At 45.7% G+C, this 14,149-nt stretch overlaps 36 non-coding genes and 5 pseudogenes across 36 annotated transcripts; all 41 read right to left on the reverse strand.

The window, feature by feature from the left end:
* Nucleotides 1-1,287: 1,287 nt before the first annotated feature.
* Nucleotides 1,288-1,406, reverse strand: LOC147183058 (5S ribosomal RNA). Its single transcript, XR_015093634.1, has one exon. It is a non-coding gene; the product is annotated as a 5S ribosomal RNA (ribosomal RNA).
* A 197-nt stretch (nt 1,407-1,603) lies between these two features.
* Nucleotides 1,604-1,722, reverse strand: LOC147183059 (5S ribosomal RNA). The gene has a single exon (XR_015092262.1). It is a non-coding gene; the product is annotated as a 5S ribosomal RNA (ribosomal RNA).
* A 196-nt stretch (nt 1,723-1,918) lies between these two features.
* On the reverse strand, nt 1,919-2,037 carry LOC147183060 (5S ribosomal RNA). The gene has a single exon (XR_015093635.1). It is a non-coding gene; the product is annotated as a 5S ribosomal RNA (ribosomal RNA).
* A 198-nt stretch (nt 2,038-2,235) lies between these two features.
* LOC147183061 (5S ribosomal RNA) lies at nt 2,236-2,354 on the reverse strand. The gene has a single exon (XR_015092204.1). It is a non-coding gene; the product is annotated as a 5S ribosomal RNA (ribosomal RNA).
* A 194-nt stretch (nt 2,355-2,548) lies between these two features.
* Nucleotides 2,549-2,667, reverse strand: LOC147183062 (5S ribosomal RNA). Its single transcript, XR_015091408.1, has one exon. It is a non-coding gene; the product is annotated as a 5S ribosomal RNA (ribosomal RNA).
* Nucleotides 2,668-2,864: 197 nt separating this feature from the next.
* Nucleotides 2,865-2,983, reverse strand: LOC147183063 (5S ribosomal RNA). Its single transcript, XR_015091771.1, has one exon. It is a non-coding gene; the product is annotated as a 5S ribosomal RNA (ribosomal RNA).
* A 196-nt stretch (nt 2,984-3,179) lies between these two features.
* On the reverse strand, nt 3,180-3,288 carry LOC147183064 (5S ribosomal RNA; annotated as a pseudogene).
* A 197-nt stretch (nt 3,289-3,485) lies between these two features.
* LOC147183065 (5S ribosomal RNA) lies at nt 3,486-3,604 on the reverse strand. Its single transcript, XR_015093636.1, has one exon. It is a non-coding gene; the product is annotated as a 5S ribosomal RNA (ribosomal RNA).
* A 195-nt stretch (nt 3,605-3,799) lies between these two features.
* LOC147183066 (5S ribosomal RNA) lies at nt 3,800-3,908 on the reverse strand (annotated as a pseudogene).
* Nucleotides 3,909-4,103: 195 nt separating this feature from the next.
* Nucleotides 4,104-4,222, reverse strand: LOC147183067 (5S ribosomal RNA). The gene has a single exon (XR_015092783.1). It is a non-coding gene; the product is annotated as a 5S ribosomal RNA (ribosomal RNA).
* A 196-nt stretch (nt 4,223-4,418) lies between these two features.
* Nucleotides 4,419-4,537, reverse strand: LOC147183068 (5S ribosomal RNA). The gene has a single exon (XR_015092290.1). It is a non-coding gene; the product is annotated as a 5S ribosomal RNA (ribosomal RNA).
* Nucleotides 4,538-4,735: 198 nt separating this feature from the next.
* On the reverse strand, nt 4,736-4,854 carry LOC147183069 (5S ribosomal RNA; annotated as a pseudogene).
* Nucleotides 4,855-5,061: 207 nt separating this feature from the next.
* Nucleotides 5,062-5,170, reverse strand: LOC147183070 (5S ribosomal RNA; annotated as a pseudogene).
* A 196-nt stretch (nt 5,171-5,366) lies between these two features.
* Nucleotides 5,367-5,485, reverse strand: LOC147183071 (5S ribosomal RNA). The gene has a single exon (XR_015093637.1). It is a non-coding gene; the product is annotated as a 5S ribosomal RNA (ribosomal RNA).
* A 195-nt stretch (nt 5,486-5,680) lies between these two features.
* Nucleotides 5,681-5,799, reverse strand: LOC147183072 (5S ribosomal RNA). Its single transcript, XR_015091466.1, has one exon. It is a non-coding gene; the product is annotated as a 5S ribosomal RNA (ribosomal RNA).
* A 198-nt stretch (nt 5,800-5,997) lies between these two features.
* Nucleotides 5,998-6,116, reverse strand: LOC147183073 (5S ribosomal RNA; annotated as a pseudogene).
* A 196-nt stretch (nt 6,117-6,312) lies between these two features.
* Nucleotides 6,313-6,431, reverse strand: LOC147183074 (5S ribosomal RNA). Its single transcript, XR_015093638.1, has one exon. It is a non-coding gene; the product is annotated as a 5S ribosomal RNA (ribosomal RNA).
* Nucleotides 6,432-6,627: 196 nt separating this feature from the next.
* Nucleotides 6,628-6,746, reverse strand: LOC147183075 (5S ribosomal RNA). Its single transcript, XR_015093718.1, has one exon. It is a non-coding gene; the product is annotated as a 5S ribosomal RNA (ribosomal RNA).
* Nucleotides 6,747-6,941: 195 nt separating this feature from the next.
* On the reverse strand, nt 6,942-7,060 carry LOC147183076 (5S ribosomal RNA). The gene has a single exon (XR_015091409.1). It is a non-coding gene; the product is annotated as a 5S ribosomal RNA (ribosomal RNA).
* Nucleotides 7,061-7,258: 198 nt separating this feature from the next.
* LOC147183077 (5S ribosomal RNA) lies at nt 7,259-7,377 on the reverse strand. The gene has a single exon (XR_015093639.1). It is a non-coding gene; the product is annotated as a 5S ribosomal RNA (ribosomal RNA).
* A 195-nt stretch (nt 7,378-7,572) lies between these two features.
* LOC147183078 (5S ribosomal RNA) lies at nt 7,573-7,691 on the reverse strand. The gene has a single exon (XR_015093640.1). It is a non-coding gene; the product is annotated as a 5S ribosomal RNA (ribosomal RNA).
* Nucleotides 7,692-7,887: 196 nt separating this feature from the next.
* Nucleotides 7,888-8,006, reverse strand: LOC147183079 (5S ribosomal RNA). The gene has a single exon (XR_015091467.1). It is a non-coding gene; the product is annotated as a 5S ribosomal RNA (ribosomal RNA).
* A 196-nt stretch (nt 8,007-8,202) lies between these two features.
* On the reverse strand, nt 8,203-8,321 carry LOC147183080 (5S ribosomal RNA). The gene has a single exon (XR_015093902.1). It is a non-coding gene; the product is annotated as a 5S ribosomal RNA (ribosomal RNA).
* Nucleotides 8,322-8,516: 195 nt separating this feature from the next.
* On the reverse strand, nt 8,517-8,635 carry LOC147183081 (5S ribosomal RNA). Its single transcript, XR_015091414.1, has one exon. It is a non-coding gene; the product is annotated as a 5S ribosomal RNA (ribosomal RNA).
* A 198-nt stretch (nt 8,636-8,833) lies between these two features.
* Nucleotides 8,834-8,952, reverse strand: LOC147183082 (5S ribosomal RNA). Its single transcript, XR_015093642.1, has one exon. It is a non-coding gene; the product is annotated as a 5S ribosomal RNA (ribosomal RNA).
* Nucleotides 8,953-9,147: 195 nt separating this feature from the next.
* On the reverse strand, nt 9,148-9,266 carry LOC147183083 (5S ribosomal RNA). Its single transcript, XR_015091415.1, has one exon. It is a non-coding gene; the product is annotated as a 5S ribosomal RNA (ribosomal RNA).
* Nucleotides 9,267-9,464: 198 nt separating this feature from the next.
* On the reverse strand, nt 9,465-9,583 carry LOC147183084 (5S ribosomal RNA). Its single transcript, XR_015093643.1, has one exon. It is a non-coding gene; the product is annotated as a 5S ribosomal RNA (ribosomal RNA).
* A 195-nt stretch (nt 9,584-9,778) lies between these two features.
* On the reverse strand, nt 9,779-9,897 carry LOC147183085 (5S ribosomal RNA). The gene has a single exon (XR_015093644.1). It is a non-coding gene; the product is annotated as a 5S ribosomal RNA (ribosomal RNA).
* Nucleotides 9,898-10,095: 198 nt separating this feature from the next.
* On the reverse strand, nt 10,096-10,214 carry LOC147183086 (5S ribosomal RNA). Its single transcript, XR_015091153.1, has one exon. It is a non-coding gene; the product is annotated as a 5S ribosomal RNA (ribosomal RNA).
* A 195-nt stretch (nt 10,215-10,409) lies between these two features.
* Nucleotides 10,410-10,528, reverse strand: LOC147183087 (5S ribosomal RNA). Its single transcript, XR_015093645.1, has one exon. It is a non-coding gene; the product is annotated as a 5S ribosomal RNA (ribosomal RNA).
* Nucleotides 10,529-10,724: 196 nt separating this feature from the next.
* Nucleotides 10,725-10,843, reverse strand: LOC147183088 (5S ribosomal RNA). Its single transcript, XR_015093646.1, has one exon. It is a non-coding gene; the product is annotated as a 5S ribosomal RNA (ribosomal RNA).
* A 198-nt stretch (nt 10,844-11,041) lies between these two features.
* On the reverse strand, nt 11,042-11,160 carry LOC147183089 (5S ribosomal RNA). Its single transcript, XR_015093647.1, has one exon. It is a non-coding gene; the product is annotated as a 5S ribosomal RNA (ribosomal RNA).
* A 195-nt stretch (nt 11,161-11,355) lies between these two features.
* Nucleotides 11,356-11,474, reverse strand: LOC147183090 (5S ribosomal RNA). The gene has a single exon (XR_015093648.1). It is a non-coding gene; the product is annotated as a 5S ribosomal RNA (ribosomal RNA).
* Nucleotides 11,475-11,670: 196 nt separating this feature from the next.
* Nucleotides 11,671-11,789, reverse strand: LOC147183091 (5S ribosomal RNA). Its single transcript, XR_015093649.1, has one exon. It is a non-coding gene; the product is annotated as a 5S ribosomal RNA (ribosomal RNA).
* A 198-nt stretch (nt 11,790-11,987) lies between these two features.
* LOC147183092 (5S ribosomal RNA) lies at nt 11,988-12,106 on the reverse strand. The gene has a single exon (XR_015093650.1). It is a non-coding gene; the product is annotated as a 5S ribosomal RNA (ribosomal RNA).
* Nucleotides 12,107-12,301: 195 nt separating this feature from the next.
* LOC147183093 (5S ribosomal RNA) lies at nt 12,302-12,420 on the reverse strand. Its single transcript, XR_015093651.1, has one exon. It is a non-coding gene; the product is annotated as a 5S ribosomal RNA (ribosomal RNA).
* A 197-nt stretch (nt 12,421-12,617) lies between these two features.
* Nucleotides 12,618-12,736, reverse strand: LOC147183094 (5S ribosomal RNA). Its single transcript, XR_015093729.1, has one exon. It is a non-coding gene; the product is annotated as a 5S ribosomal RNA (ribosomal RNA).
* Nucleotides 12,737-12,934: 198 nt separating this feature from the next.
* On the reverse strand, nt 12,935-13,053 carry LOC147183095 (5S ribosomal RNA). Its single transcript, XR_015093653.1, has one exon. It is a non-coding gene; the product is annotated as a 5S ribosomal RNA (ribosomal RNA).
* A 195-nt stretch (nt 13,054-13,248) lies between these two features.
* Nucleotides 13,249-13,367, reverse strand: LOC147183096 (5S ribosomal RNA). Its single transcript, XR_015093654.1, has one exon. It is a non-coding gene; the product is annotated as a 5S ribosomal RNA (ribosomal RNA).
* A 198-nt stretch (nt 13,368-13,565) lies between these two features.
* On the reverse strand, nt 13,566-13,684 carry LOC147183097 (5S ribosomal RNA). The gene has a single exon (XR_015093655.1). It is a non-coding gene; the product is annotated as a 5S ribosomal RNA (ribosomal RNA).
* A 196-nt stretch (nt 13,685-13,880) lies between these two features.
* On the reverse strand, nt 13,881-13,999 carry LOC147183098 (5S ribosomal RNA). Its single transcript, XR_015093740.1, has one exon. It is a non-coding gene; the product is annotated as a 5S ribosomal RNA (ribosomal RNA).
* Nucleotides 14,000-14,149: the final 150 nt, after the last annotated feature.

A 14,149-nucleotide genomic window follows, 5' to 3' on the forward strand; every position in this document is an offset into this window, starting at 1 on the left:
CTCCAAATAAAATTTATGTGAGTTTATGAGAAACTAAAAATGAAAAGTTTCTGCACTCAGGAGAACGGCCCCAGGGGGTTGATGAGGAGAAATTCCACAACTGGAAAGGAGACGTGCCAGGCTCGGCCATCTCATCAACTGATGCTCTCAGGTTGAAAGGAGAGACGAAATTCCACAACTGGAGCATCAATCTTATCACCTCCGACCTGGAGCCACGTCAGCTGAATCCGTGCCCGGTTCCGGAGCTGCCGTTTGAGGACATCAGTCAACGGATCAAGAGCAAGTGCCTTTTCTTGGGCAATCATTCCTTTGATCAGTCACATTTTGGGCAGAATAATCCCAGGTGACAAATCGAAGAATTTGGGTAGTCTACCCCAAATTCTTAAAGAAGAGACGAACTATTGCGACACTCTTTTCATTAAAAAAAAAAAAGACCTTCAAAGAACTTCATCACAAGATGGCTTCAAAGAACACATATTCGTCTGCCGATATATTGCGACACTTTTTAATGAACAACATTTTATGTTAAGCCTCACATATGCTATGCTTATTCCACTAAAAATCTTTTAAATGTATCAAATTGTTTTTTAATGTCATATGATTGCTAAACTACCTCCTCTTCTGCTAAAGGGATGTTTTAAGGATAATTATTTTTACCACACAACCATTGAAAAAAAAATGTTTTAATGTGTTGAGCTCTCAAGAGCTCAAATGAGGGAATGATGAGTTATTAACATTGTTTTTTAGTTTTAAATTATATTTTAGCCGTTTATAATTATGTTAACTCAGTATGGCTGTATGAATAGACCTATATTCTTATCTGTGTTACTTTCATGAGAAAGAGCAACGGGTCTGTCTATTCATTCGTAATCTAAAGGGAGGTTCCGGGGATTTTGCTGTGTCGGAAGGGAGTCAGGCTTATTATTATTGTATTTTTTCTAATCTGATTTATACCCATGGGAACGGATTTTCTTGTATTCAGTTGTAACCAGGTGTGTTGTGGGCTGACCTTTTTCTGAACCCTTTTTGTGAATAAATAACGATGTGAGCTGGAGAGAGGCCACCACATTTGAACAGAGACATCGCTTGGATGGTTTGTCTATGTGGACCAGAAGCTTCTGGTAATTAAAACCTTTGCAAAGGAACTTCTTCAACAGAATCTCACCATTCAGTTAATTGAACACGCAAAGAGTACAATACTTAATATTGTCTACTCTAACACTAGCAAACTGGAATTATTTTGTGAAAGTTTACTTTTGCGACGGAGGTGCAAAAAAAAAAAAAAAAAGCTTACAGCACCTGGTATTCCCAGGCGGTCTCCCATCCAAGTACTAACCAGGCCCGACCCTGCTTAGCTTCCGAGATCGGACGAGATCGGGCGTTCTCAGGGTAGTATGGCCGTAAGCCGAGAAAAAGCCCACAGTTGACTCTTTTAAAGATTACACTCGTCCCAACTTGGGGTGGAAAAAGCATTTTGACAGCATTTTCAGCTCTCATCCTGTCAGTTTAGCGTGTGGCTGTCTGCTAGCAAGTAGCTAGCAAACTGGAATTATTTTGTGAAAGTTTACTTTTGCGACGGAGGTGCAAAAAAAAAAAAAAAAAAACCTTACAGCACCTGGTATTCCCAGGCGGTCTCCCATCCAAGTACTAACCAGGCCCGACCCTGCTTAGCTTCCGAGATCGGACGAGATCGGGCTTTCTCAGGGTAGTATGGCCGTAAGCTGAGAAAAAGCCCACAGTTGACTCTTTTAAAGATTACACTCGTCCCAGATTGGGGTGGAAAAAGCATTTTGACAGCATTTTCAGCTCTCATCCTGTCAGTTTAGCGTGTGGCTGTCTGCTAGCAAGTAGCTAGCAAACTGGAATTATTTTGTGAAAGTTTACTTTTGCGACGGAGGTGCAAAAAAAAAAAAAAAAAAGCTTACAGCACCTGGTATTCCCAGGCGGTCTCCCATCCAAGTACTAACCAGGCCCGACCCTGCTTAGCTTCCGAGATCGGACGAGATCGGGCGTTCTCAGGGTAGTATGGCCGTAAGCCGAGAAAAAGCCCACAGTTGACTCTTTTAAAGATTACACTCGTCCCAACTTGGGGTGGAAAAAGCATTTTGACAGCATTTTCAGCTCTCATCCTGTCAGTTTAGCGTGTGGCTGTCTGCTAGCAAGTAGCTAGCAAACTGGAATTATTTTGTGAAAGTTTACTTTTGCGACGGAGGTGCAAAAAAAAAGAAAAAAAAAAGCTTATAGCACCTGGTATTCCCAGGCGGTCTCCCATCCAAGTACTAACCAGGCCCGACCCTGCTTAGCTTCCGAGATCGGACGAGATCGGGCGTTCTCAGGGTAGTATGGCCGTAAACCGAGAAAAAGCCCACAGTTTACTCTTTTAAAGATTACACTCGTCCCAGATTGGGGTGGAAAAAGCATTTTGACAGCATTTTCAGCTCTCATCCTGTCAGTTTAGCGTGTGGCTGTCTGCTAGCAAGTAGCTAGCAAACTGGAATTATTTTGTGAAAGTTTACTTTTGCGACGGAGGTGCAAAAAAAAAAAAAAAAGCTTACAGCACCTGGTATTCCCAGGCGGTCTCCCATCCAAGTACTAACCAGGCCCGACCCTGCTTAGCTTCCGAGATCAGACGAGATCGGGCGTTCTCAGGGTAGTATGGCCGTAAGCCGAGAAAAAGCCCACAGTTGACTCTTTTAAAGATTACACTCGTCCCAGATTGGGGTGGAAAAAGCATTTTGACAGCATTTTCAGCTCTCATCCTGTCAGTTTAGCGTGTGGCTGTCTGCTAGCAAGTAGCTAGCAAACTGGAATTATTTTGTGAAAGTTTACTTTTGCGACGGAGGTGCAAAAAAAAAAAAAAAAAAAGCTTACAGCACCTGGTATTCCCAGGCGGTCTCCCATCCAAGTACTAAACAGGCCCGACCCTGCTTAGCTTCCGAGATCGGACGAGATCGGGCGTTCTCAGGGTAGTATGGCCGTAAGCTGAGAAAAAGCCCACAGTTGACTCTTTTAAAGATTACACTCGTCCCAGATTGGGGTGGAAAAAGCATTTTGACAGCATTTTCAGCTCTCATCCTGTCAGTTTAGCGTGTGGCTGTCTGCTAGCAAGTAGCTAGCAAACTGGAATTATTTTGTGAAAGTTTACTTTTGCGACGGAGGTGCAAAAAAAAAAAAAAAAAAGCTTACAGCACCTGGTATTCCCAGGCGGTCTCCCATCCAAGTACTAACCAGGCCCGACCCTGCTTAGCTTCCGAGATCGGGCGTTCTCAGGGTAGTATGGCCGTAAGCCGAGAAAAAGCCCACAGTTGACTCTTTTAAAGATTACACTCGTCCCAGATTGGGGTGGAAAAAGCATTTTGACAGCATTTTCAGCTCTCATCCTGTCAGTTTAGCGTGTGGCTGTCTGCTAGCAAGTAGCTAGCAAACTGGAATTATTTTGTGAAAGTTTACTTTTGCGACGGAGGTGCAAAAAAAAAAAAAAAAAAAGCTTACAGCACCTGGTATTCCCAGGCGGTCTCCCATCCAAGTACTAACCAGGCCCGACCCTGCTTAGCTTCCGAGATCGGACGAGATCGGGCGTTCTCAGGGTAGTATGGCCGTAAGCCGAGAAAAAGCCCACAGTTAACTCTTTTAAAGATTACACTCGTCCCAACTTGGGGTGGAAAAAGCATTTTGACAGCATTTTCAGCTCTCATCCTGTCAGTTTAGCGTGTGGCTGTCTGCTAGCAAGTAGCTAGCAAACTGGAATTATTTTGTGAAAGTTTACTTTTGCGACGGAGGTGCAAAAAAAAAAAAAAAAAGCTTACAGCACCTGGTATTCCCAGGCGGTCTCCCATCCAAGTACTAACCAGGCCCGACCCTGCTTAGCTTCCGAGATCGGACGTTCTCAGGGTAGTATGGCCGTAAGGCGAGAAAAAGCCCACAGTTGACTCTTTTAAAGATTACACTCGTCCCAACTTGGGGTGGAAAAAGCATTTTGACATTATTTTCAGCTCTCATCCTGTCAGTTTAGCGTGTGGCTGTCTGCTACAAGTAGCTAACAAACTGGAATTATTTTGTGAAAGTTTACTTTTGCGACGGAGGTGCAAAAAAAAAAAAAAAAAAGCTTACAGCACCCTGTATTCCCAGGCGGTCTCCCATCCAAGTACTAACCAGGCCCGACCCTGCTTAGCTTCCGAGATCGGACGAGATCGGGCGTTCTGAGGGTAGTATGGCCGTAAGCCGAGAAAAAGCCCACAGTTGACTCTTTTAAAGATTACACTCGTCCCAGATTGGGGTGGAAAAAGCATTTTGACAGCATTTTCAGCTCTCATCCTGTCAGTTTAGCGTGTTGCTGTCTGCTAGCAAGTAGCTAGCAAACTGGAATTATTTTGTGAAAGTTTACTTTTGCGACGGAGGTGCAAAAAAAAAAAAAAAAAAGCTTACAGCACCTGGTATTCCCAGGCGGTCTCCCATCCAAGTACTAACCAGGCCCGACTCTGCTTAGCTTCCGAGATCGGACAAGATCGGGCGTTCTCAGGGTAGTATGGCCGTAAGCCGAGAAGAAGCCCACAGTTGACTCATTTAAAGATTACACTCGTCCCAGATTGGGGTGGAAAAAGCATTTTGACAGCATTTTCAGCTCTCATCCTGTCAGTTTAGCGTGTGGCTGTCTGCTAGCAAGTAGCTAGCAAACTGGAATTATTTTGTGAAAGTTTACTTTTGCGACGGAGGTGCAAAAAAAAAAAAAAAAAAAAGCTTACAACACATGGTATTCCCAGGCGGTCTCCCATCCAAGTACTAAACAGGCCCGACCCTGCTTAGCTTCCGAGATCGGACGAGATCGGGCGTTCTCAGGGTAGTATGAACGTAAGCCGAGAAGAAGCCCACAGTTGACTCTTTTAAAGATTACACTCGTCCCAGATTGGGGTGGAAAAAGCATTTTGACAGAATTTTCAGCTCTCATCCTGTCAGTTTAGCGTGTTGCTGTCTGCTAGCAAGTAGCTAGCAAACTGGAATTATTTTGTGAAAGTTTACTTTTGCGACGGACATGCAAAAAAAGGTGCAAAAAAAAAAAAAAAAAGCTTACAGCACCTGGTATTCCCAGGCGGTCTCCCATCCAAGTACTAACCAGGCCTGACCCTGCTTAGCTTCCGAGATCGGACGTTCTCAGGGTAGTATGGCCGTAAGCCGAGTAAAAGCCCACAGTTGACTCTTTTAAAGATTACACTCGTCCCAACTTGGGGTGGAAAAAGCATTTTGACAGCATTTTCAGCTCTCATCCTGTCAGTTTAGCGTGTGGCTGTCTGCTAGCAAGTAGCTAGCAAACTGGAATTATTTTGTGAAAGTTTACTTTTGCGACGGAGGTGCAAAAAAAAAAAAAAAAAAGCTTACAGCACCTGGTATTCCCAGGCGGTCTCCCATCCAAGTACTAACCAGGCCCGACCCTGCTTAGCTTCCGAGATCGGACGAGATCGGGCGTTCTCAGGGTAGTATGGCCGTAAGCCGAGAAAAAGCCCACAGTTGACTCTTTTAAAGATTACACTCGTCCCAGATTGGGGTGGAAAAAGCATTTTGACAGCATTTTCAGCTCTCATCCTGTCAGTTTAGCGTGTGGCTGTCTGCTAGCAAGTAGCTAGCAAACTGGAATTATTTTGTGAAAGTTTACTTTTGCGACGGAGGTGCAAAAAAAAAAAAAAAAAGCTTACAGCACCTGGTATTCCCAGGCGGTCTCCCATCCAAGTACTAACCAGGCCCGACCCTGCTTAGCTTCCGAGATCGGACGAGATCGGGCGTTCTCAGGGTAGTATGGCCGTAAACCGAGAAAAAGCCCACAGTTGACTCTTTTAAAGATTACACTCGTCCCAACTTGGGGTGGAAAAAGCATTTTGACAGCATTTTCAGCTCTCATCCTGTCAGTTTAGCGTGTGGCTGTCTGCTAGCAAGTAGCTAGCAAACTGGAATTATTTTGTGAAAGTTTACTTTTGCGACGGAGGTGCAAAAAAAAAAAAAAAAAAAAGCTTACAACACATGGTATTCCCAGGCGGTCTCCCATCCAAGTACTAAACAGGCCCGACCCTGCTTAGCTTCCTAGATCGGACGAGATCGGGCGTTCTCAGGGTAGTATGAACGTAAGCCGAGAAGATGCCCACAGTTGACTCTTTTAAAGATTACACCCGTCCCAGATTGGGGTGGAAAAAGCATTTTGACAGCATTTTCAGCTCTCATCCTGTCAGTTTAGCGTGTTGCTGTCTGCTAGCAAGTAGCTAGCAAACTGGAATTATTTTGTGAAAGTTTACTTTTGCGACGGAGGTGCAAAAAAAAAAAAAAAAAAGCTTACAGCACCTGGTATTCCCAGGCGGTCTCCCATCCAAGTACTAACCAGGCCCGACCCTGCTTAGCTTCCGAGATCGGACGAGATCGGGCGTTCTCAGGGTAGTATGGCCGTAAGCCGAGAAAAAGCCCACAGTTGACTCTTTTAAAGATTACACTCGTCCCAGATTGGGGTGGAAAAAGCATTTTGACAGCATTTTCAGCTCTCATCCTGTCAGTTTAGCGTGTGGCTGTCTGCTAGCAAGTAGCTAGCAAACTGGAATTATTTTGTGAAAGTTTACTTTTGCGACGGAGGTGCAAAAAAAAAAAAAAAAAAGCTTACAGCACCTGGTATTCCCAGGCGGTCTCCCATCCAAGTACTAACCAGGCCCGACCCTGCTTAGCTTCCGAGATCGGATGAGATCGGGCGTTCTCAGGGTAGTATGGCCGTAAGCCGAGAAAAAGCCCACAGTTGACTCTTTTAAAGATTACACTCGTCCCAGATTGGGGTGGAAAAAGCATTTTGACAGCATTTTCAGCTCTCATCCTGTAAGTTTAGCGTGTGGCTGTCTGCTAGCAAGTAGCTAGCAAACTGGAATTATTTTGTGAAAGTTTACTTTTGCGACGGAGGTGCAAAAAAAAAAAAAAAAAGCTTACAGCACCTGGTATTCCCAGGCGGTCTCCCATCCAAGTACTAACCAGGCCCGACCCTGCTTAGCTTCCGAGATCAGACGAGATCGGGCGTTCTCAGGGTAGTATGGCCGTAAGCCGAGAAAAAGCCCACAGTTGACTCTTTTAAAGATTACACTCGTCCCAGATTGGGGTGGAAAAAGCATTTTGACAGCATTTTCAGCTCTCATCCTGTCAGTTTAGCGTGTGGCTGTCTGCTAGCAAGTAGCTAGCAAACTGGAATTATTTTGTGAAAGTTTACTTTTGCGACGGAGGTGCAAAAAACAAACAAAAAAAAAGCTTACAGCACCTGGTATTCCCAGGCGGTCTCCCATCCAAGTACTAACCAGGCCCGACCCTGCTTAGCTTCCGAGATCGGACGAGATCGGGCGTTCTCAGGGTAGTATGGCCGTAAGCCGAGAAAAAGCCCACAGTTGACTCTTTTAAAGATTACACTCGTCCCAGATTGGGGTGGAAAAAGCATTTTGACAGCATTTTCAGCTCTCATCCTGTCAGTTTAGCGTGTGGCTGTCTGCTAGCAAGTAGCTAGCAAACTGGAATTATTTTGTGAAAGTTTACTTTTGCGACGGAGGTGCAAAAAAAAAAAAAAAAAGCTTACAGCACCTGGTATTCCCAGGCGGTCTCCCATCCAAGTACTAACCAGGCCCGACCCTGCTTAGCTTCCGAGATCGGACGAGATCGGGCGTTCTCAGGGTAGTATGGCCGTAAGCCGAGAAAAAGCCCACAGTTGACTCTTTTAAAGATTACACTCGTCCCAGATTGGGGTGGAAAAAGCATTTTGACAGCATTTTCAGCTCTCATCCTGTCAGTTTAGCGTGTGGCTGTCTGCTAGCAAGTAGCTAGCAAACTGGAATTATTTTGTGAAAGTTTACTTTTGCGACGGAGGTGCAAAAAAAAAAAAAAAAAAGCTTACAGCACCTGGTATTCCCAGGCGGTCTCCCATCCAAGTACTAACCAGGCCCGACCCTGCTTAGCTTCCGAGATCGGACGAGATCGGGCGTTCTCAGGGTAGTATGGCCGTAAACCGAGAAAAAGCCCACAGTTGACTCTTTTAAAGATTACACTCGTCCCAGATTGGGGTGGAGAAAGCATTTTGACAGAATTTTCAGCTCTCATCCTGTCAGTTTAGCGTGTGGCTGTCTGCTAGCAAGTAGCTAGCAAACTGGAATTATTTTGTGAAAGTTTACTTTTGCGACGGAGGTGCAAAAAAAAAAAAAAAAAAGCTTACAGCACCTGGTATTCCCAGGCGGTCTCCCATCCAAGTACTAACCAGGCCCGACCCTGCTTAGCTTCCGAGATCGGATGAGATCGGGCGCTCTCAGGGTAGTATGGCCGTAAGCCGAGAAAAAGCCCACAGTTGACTCTTTTAAAGATTACACTCGTCCCAGATTGGGGTGGAAAAAGCATTTTGACAGCATTTTCAGCTCTCATCCTGTAAGTTTAGCGTGTGGCTGTCTGCTAGCAAGTAGCTAGCAAACTGGAATTATTTTGTGAAAGTTTACTTTTGCGACGGAGGTGCAAAAAAAAAAAAAAAAAGCTTACAGCACCTGGTATTCCCAGGCGGTCTCCCATCCAAGTACTAACCAGGCCCGACCCTGCTTAGCTTCCGAGATCAGACGAGATCGGGCGTTCTCAGGGTAGTATGGCCGTAAGCCGAGAAAAAGCCCACAGTTGACTCTTTTAAAGATTACACTCGTCCCAGATTGGGGTGGAAAAAGCATTTTGACAGCATTTTCAGCTCTCATCCTGTCAGTTTAGCGTGTGGCTGTCTGCTAGCAAGTAGCTAGCAAACTGGAATTATTTTGTGAAAGTTTACTTTTGCGACGGAGGTGCAAAAAACAAACAAAAAAAAAGCTTACAGCACCTGGTATTCCCAGGCGGTCTCCCATCCAAGTACTAACCAGGCCCGACCCTGCTTAGCTTCCGAGATCGGACGAGATCGGGCGTTCTCAGGGTAGTATGGCCGTAAGCCGAGAAAAAGCCCACAGTTGACTCTTTTAAAGATTACACTCGTCCCAGATTGGGGTGGAAAAAGCATTTTGACAGCATTTTCAGCTCTCATCCTGTCAGTTTAGCGTGTGGCTGTCTGCTAGCAAGTAGCTAGCAAACTGGAATTATTTTGTGAAAGTTTACTTTTGCGACGGAGGTGCAAAAAAAAAAAAAAAAAGCTTACAGCACCTGGTATTCCCAGGCGGTCTCCCATCCAAGTACTAACCAGGCCCGACCCTGCTTAGCTTCCGAGATCAGACGAGATCGGGCGTTCTCAGGGTAGTATGGCCGTAAGCCGAGAAAAAGCCCACAGTTGACTCTTTTAAAGATTACACTCGTCCCAGATTGGGGTGGAAAAAGCATTTTGACAGCATTTTCAGCTCTCATCCTGTCAGTTTAGCGTGTGGCTGTCTGCTAGCAAGTAGCTAGCAAACTGGAATTATTTTGTGAAAGTTTACTTTTGCGACGGAGGTGCAAAAAACAAACAAAAAAAAAGCTTACAGCACCTGGTATTCCCAGGCGGTCTCCCATCCAAGTACTAACCAGGCCCGACCCTGCTTAGCTTCCGAGATCGGACGAGATCGGGCGTTCTCAGGGTAGTATGGCCGTAAGCCGAGAAAAAGCCCACAGTTGACTCTTTTAAAGATTACACTCGTCCCAGATTGGGGTGGAAAAAGCATTTTGACAGCATTTTCAGCTCTCATCCTGTCAGTTTAGCGTGTGGCTGTCTGCTAGCAAGTAGCTAGCAAACTGGAATTATTTTGTGAAAGTTTACTTTTGCGACGGAGGTGCAAAAAAAAAAAAAAAAAGCTTACAGCACCTGGTATTCCCAGGCGGTCTCCCATCCAAGTACTAACCAGGCCCGACCCTGCTTAGCTTCCGAGATCGGACGAGATCGGGCGTTCTCAGGGTAGTATGGCCGTAAGCCGAGAAAAAGCCCACAGTTGACTCTTTTAAAGATTACACTCGTCCCAGATTGGGGTGGAAAAAGCATTTTGACAGCATTTTCAGCTCTCATCCTGTCAGTTTAGCGTGTGGCTGTCTGCTAGCAAGTAGCTAGCAAACTGGAATTATTTTGTGAAAGTTTACTTTTGCGACGGAGGTGCAAAAAACAAACAAAAAAAAAGCTTACAGCACCTGGTATTCCCAGGCGGTCTCCCATCCAAGTACTAACCAGGCCCGACCCTGCTTAGCTTCCGAGATCGGATGAGATCGGGCGTTCTCAGGGTAGTATGGCCGTAAACCGAGAAAAAGCCCACAGTTGACTCTTTTAAAGATTACACTCGTCCCAGATTGGGGTGGAAAAAGCATTTTGACAGCATTTTCAGCTCTCATCCTGTCAGTTTAGCGTGTGGCTGTCTGCTAGCAAGTAGCTAGCAAACTGGAATTATTTTGTGAAAGTTTACTTTTGCGACGGAGGTGCAAAAAAAAAAAAAAAAAGCTTACAGCACCTGGTATTCCCAGGCGGTCTCCCATCCAAGTACTAACCAGGCCCGACCCTGCTTAGCTTCCGAGATCGGACGAGATCGGGCGTTCTCAGGGTAGTATGGCCGTAAGCCGAGAAAAAGCCCACAGTTGACTCTTTTAAAGATTACACTCGTCCCAGATTGGGGTGGAAAAAGCATTTTGACAGCATTTTCAGCTCTCATCCTGTCAGTTTAGCGTGTGGCTGTCTGCTAGCAAGTAGCTAGCAAACTGGAATTATTTTGTGAAAGTTTACTTTTGCGACGGAGGTGCAAAAAAAAAAAAAAAAAAGCTTACAGCACCTGGTATTCCCAGGCGGTCTCCCATCCAAGTACTAACCAGGCCCGACCCTGCTTAGCTTCCGAGATCGGACGAGATCGGGCGTTCTCAGGGTAGTATGGCCGTAAGCCGAGAAAAAGCCCACAGTTGACTCTTTTAAAGATTACACTCGTCCCAGATTGGGGTGGAAAAAGCATTTTGACAGCATTTTCAGCTCTCATCCTGTCAGTTTAGCGTGTGGCTGTCTGCTAGCAAGTAGCTAGCAAACTGGAATTATTTTGTGAAAGTTTACTTTTGCGACGGAGGTGCAAAAAACAAACAAAAAAAAAGCTTACAGCACCTGGTATTCCCAGGCGGTCTCCCATCCAAGTACTAACCAGGCCCGACCCTGCTTAGCTTCCGAGATCGGACGAGATCGGGCGTTCTCAGGGTAGTATGGCCGTAAGCCGAGAAAAAGCCCACAGTTGACTCTTTTAAAGATTACACTCGTCCCAGATTGGGGTGGAAAAAGCATTTTGACAGCATTTTCAGCTCTCATCCTGTCAGTTTAGCGTGTGGCTGTCTGCTAGCAAGTAGCTAGCAAACTGGAATTATTTTGTGAAAGTTTACTTTTGCGACGGAGGTGCAAAAAAAAAAAAAAAAAGCTTACAGCACCTGGTATTCCCAGGCGGTCTCCCATCCAAGTACTAACCAGGCCCGACCCTGCTTAGCTTCCGAGATCGGACGAGATCGGGCGTTCTCAGGGTAGTATGGCCGTAAGCCGAGAAAAAGCCCACAGTTGACTCTTTTAAAGATTACACTCGTCCCAGATTGGGGTGGAAAAAGCATTTTGACAGCATTTTCAGCTCTCATCCTGTCAGTTTAGCGTGTGGCTGTCTGCTAGCAAGTAGCTAGCAAACTGGAATTATTTTGTGAAAGTTTACTTTTGCGACGGAGGTGCAAAAAAAAAAAAAAAAAAGCTTACAGCACCTGGTATTCCCAGGCGGTCTCCCATCCAAGTACTAACCAGGCCCGACCCTGCTTAGCTTCCGAGATCGGACGAGATCGGGCGTTCTCAGGGTAGTATGGCCGTAAGCCGAGAAAAAGCCCACAGTTGACTCTTTTAAAGATTACACTCGTCCCAGATTGGGGTGGAAAAAGCATTTTGACAGCATTTTCAGCTCTCATCCTGTCAGTTTAGCGTGTGGCTGTCTGCTAGCAAGTAGCTAGCAAACTGGAATTATTTTGTGAAAGTTTACTTTTGCGACGGAGGTGCAAAAAACAAACAAAAAAAAAGCTTACAGCACCTGGTATTCCCAGGCGGTCTCCCATCCAAGTACTAACCAGGCCCGACCCTGCTTAGCTTCCGAGATCGGACGAGATCGGGCGTTCTCAGGGTAGTATGGCCGTAAGCCGAGAAAAAGCCCACAGTTGACTCTTTTAAAGATTACACTCGTCCCAGATTGGGGTGGAAAAAGCATTTTGACAGCATTTTCAGCTCTCATCCTGTCAGTTTAGCGTGTGGCTGTCTGCTAGCAAGTAGCTAGCAAACTGGAATTATTTTGTGAAAGTTTACTTTTGCGACGGAGGTGCAAAAAAAAAAAAAAAAAGCTTACAGCACCTGGTATTCCCAGGCGGTCTCCCATCCAAGTACTAACCAGGCCCGACCCTGCTTAGCTTCCGAGATCGGACGAGATCGGGCGTTCTCAGGGTAGTATGGCCGTAAGCCGAGAAAAAGCCCACAGTTGACTCTTTTAAAGATTACACTCGTCCCAGATTGGGGTGGAAAAAGCATTTTGACAGCATTTTCAGCTCTCATCCTGTCAGTTTAGCGTGTGGCTGTCTGCTAGCAAGTAGCTAGCAAACTGGAATTATTTTGTGAAAGTTTACTTTTGCGACGGAGGTGCAAAAAAAAAAAAAAAAAAAGCTTACAGCACCTGGTATTCCCAGGCGGTCTCCCATCCAAGTACTAACCAGGCCCGACCCTGCTTAGCTTCCGAGATCGGATGAGATCGGGCGTTCTCAGGGTAGTATGGCCGTAAGCCGAGAAAAAGCCCACAGTTGACTCTTTTAAAGATTACACTCGTCCCAGATTGGGGTGGAAAAAGCATTTTGACAGCATTTTCAGCTCTCATCCTGTCAGTTTAGCGTGTGGCTGTCTGCTAGCAAGTAGCTAGCAAACTGGAATTATTTTGTGAAAGTTTACTTTTGCGACGGAGGTGCAAAAAACAAACAAAAAAAAAGCTTACAGCACCTGGTATTCCCAGGCGGTCTCCCATCCAAGTACTAACCAGGCCCGACCCTGCTTAGCTTCCGAGATCGGACGAGATCGGGCGTTCTCAGGGTAGTATGGCCGTAAGCCGAGAAAAAGCCCACAGTTGACTCTTTTAAAGATTACACTCGTCCCAGATTGGGGTGGAAAAAGCATTTTGACAGCATTTTCAGCTCTCATCCTGTCAGTTTAGCGTGTGGCTGTCTGCTAGCAAGTAGCTAGCAAACTGGAATTATTTTGTGAAAGTTTACTTTTGCGACGGAGGTGCAAAAAAAAAAAAAAAAAGCTTACAGCACCTGGTATTCCCAGGCGGTCTCCCATCCAAGTACTAACCAGGCCCGACCCTGCTTAGCTTCCGAGATCGGACGAGATCGGGCGTTCTCAGGGTAGTATGGCCGTAAGCCGAGAAAAAGCCCACAGTTGACTCTTTTAAAGATTACACTCGTCCCAGATTGGGGTGGAAAAAGCATTTTGACAGCATTTTCAGCTCTCATCCTGTCAGTTTAGCGTGTGGCTGTCTGCTAGCAAGTAGCTAGCAAACTGGAATTATTTTGTGAAAGTTTACTTTTGCGACGGAGGTGCAAAAAACAAACAAAAAAAAAGCTTACAGCACCTGGTATTCCCAGGCGGTCTCCCATCCAAGTACTAACCAGGCCCGACCCTGCTTAGCTTCCGAGATCGGACGAGATCGGGCGTTCTCAGGGTAGTATGGCCGTAAGCCGAGAAAAAGCCCACAGTTGACTCTTTTAAAGATTACACTCGTCCCAGATTGGGGTGGAAAAAGCATTTTGACAGCATTTTCAGCTCTCATCCTGTCAGTTTAGCGTGTGGCTGTCTGCTAGCAAGTAGCTAGCAAACTGGAATTATTTTGTGAAAGTTTACTTTTGCGACGGAGGTGCAAAAAAAAAAAAAAAAAAGCTTACAGCACCTGGTATTCCCAGGCGGTCTCCCATCCAAGTACTAACCAGGCCCGACCCTGCTTAGCTTCCGAGATCGGATGAGATCGGGCGTTCTCAGGGTAGTATGGCCGTAAGCCGAGAAAAAGCCCACAGTTGACTCTTTTAAAGATTACACTCGTCCCAGATTGGGGTGGAAAAAGCATTTTGACAGCATTTTCAGCTCTCATCCTGTCAGTTTAGCGTGTGGCTGTCTGCTAGCAAGTAGCTAGCAAACTGGAATTATTTT

This window comes from Leptonotus elevatus, chromosome 1 (assembly GCF_054856555.1).
Source record: "Leptonotus elevatus isolate MCC_2025b chromosome 1, RoL_Lele_1.0, whole genome shotgun sequence".
In the NCBI taxonomy this organism is placed as follows: Eukaryota; Metazoa; Chordata; class Actinopteri; order Syngnathiformes; family Syngnathidae; genus Leptonotus; species Leptonotus elevatus.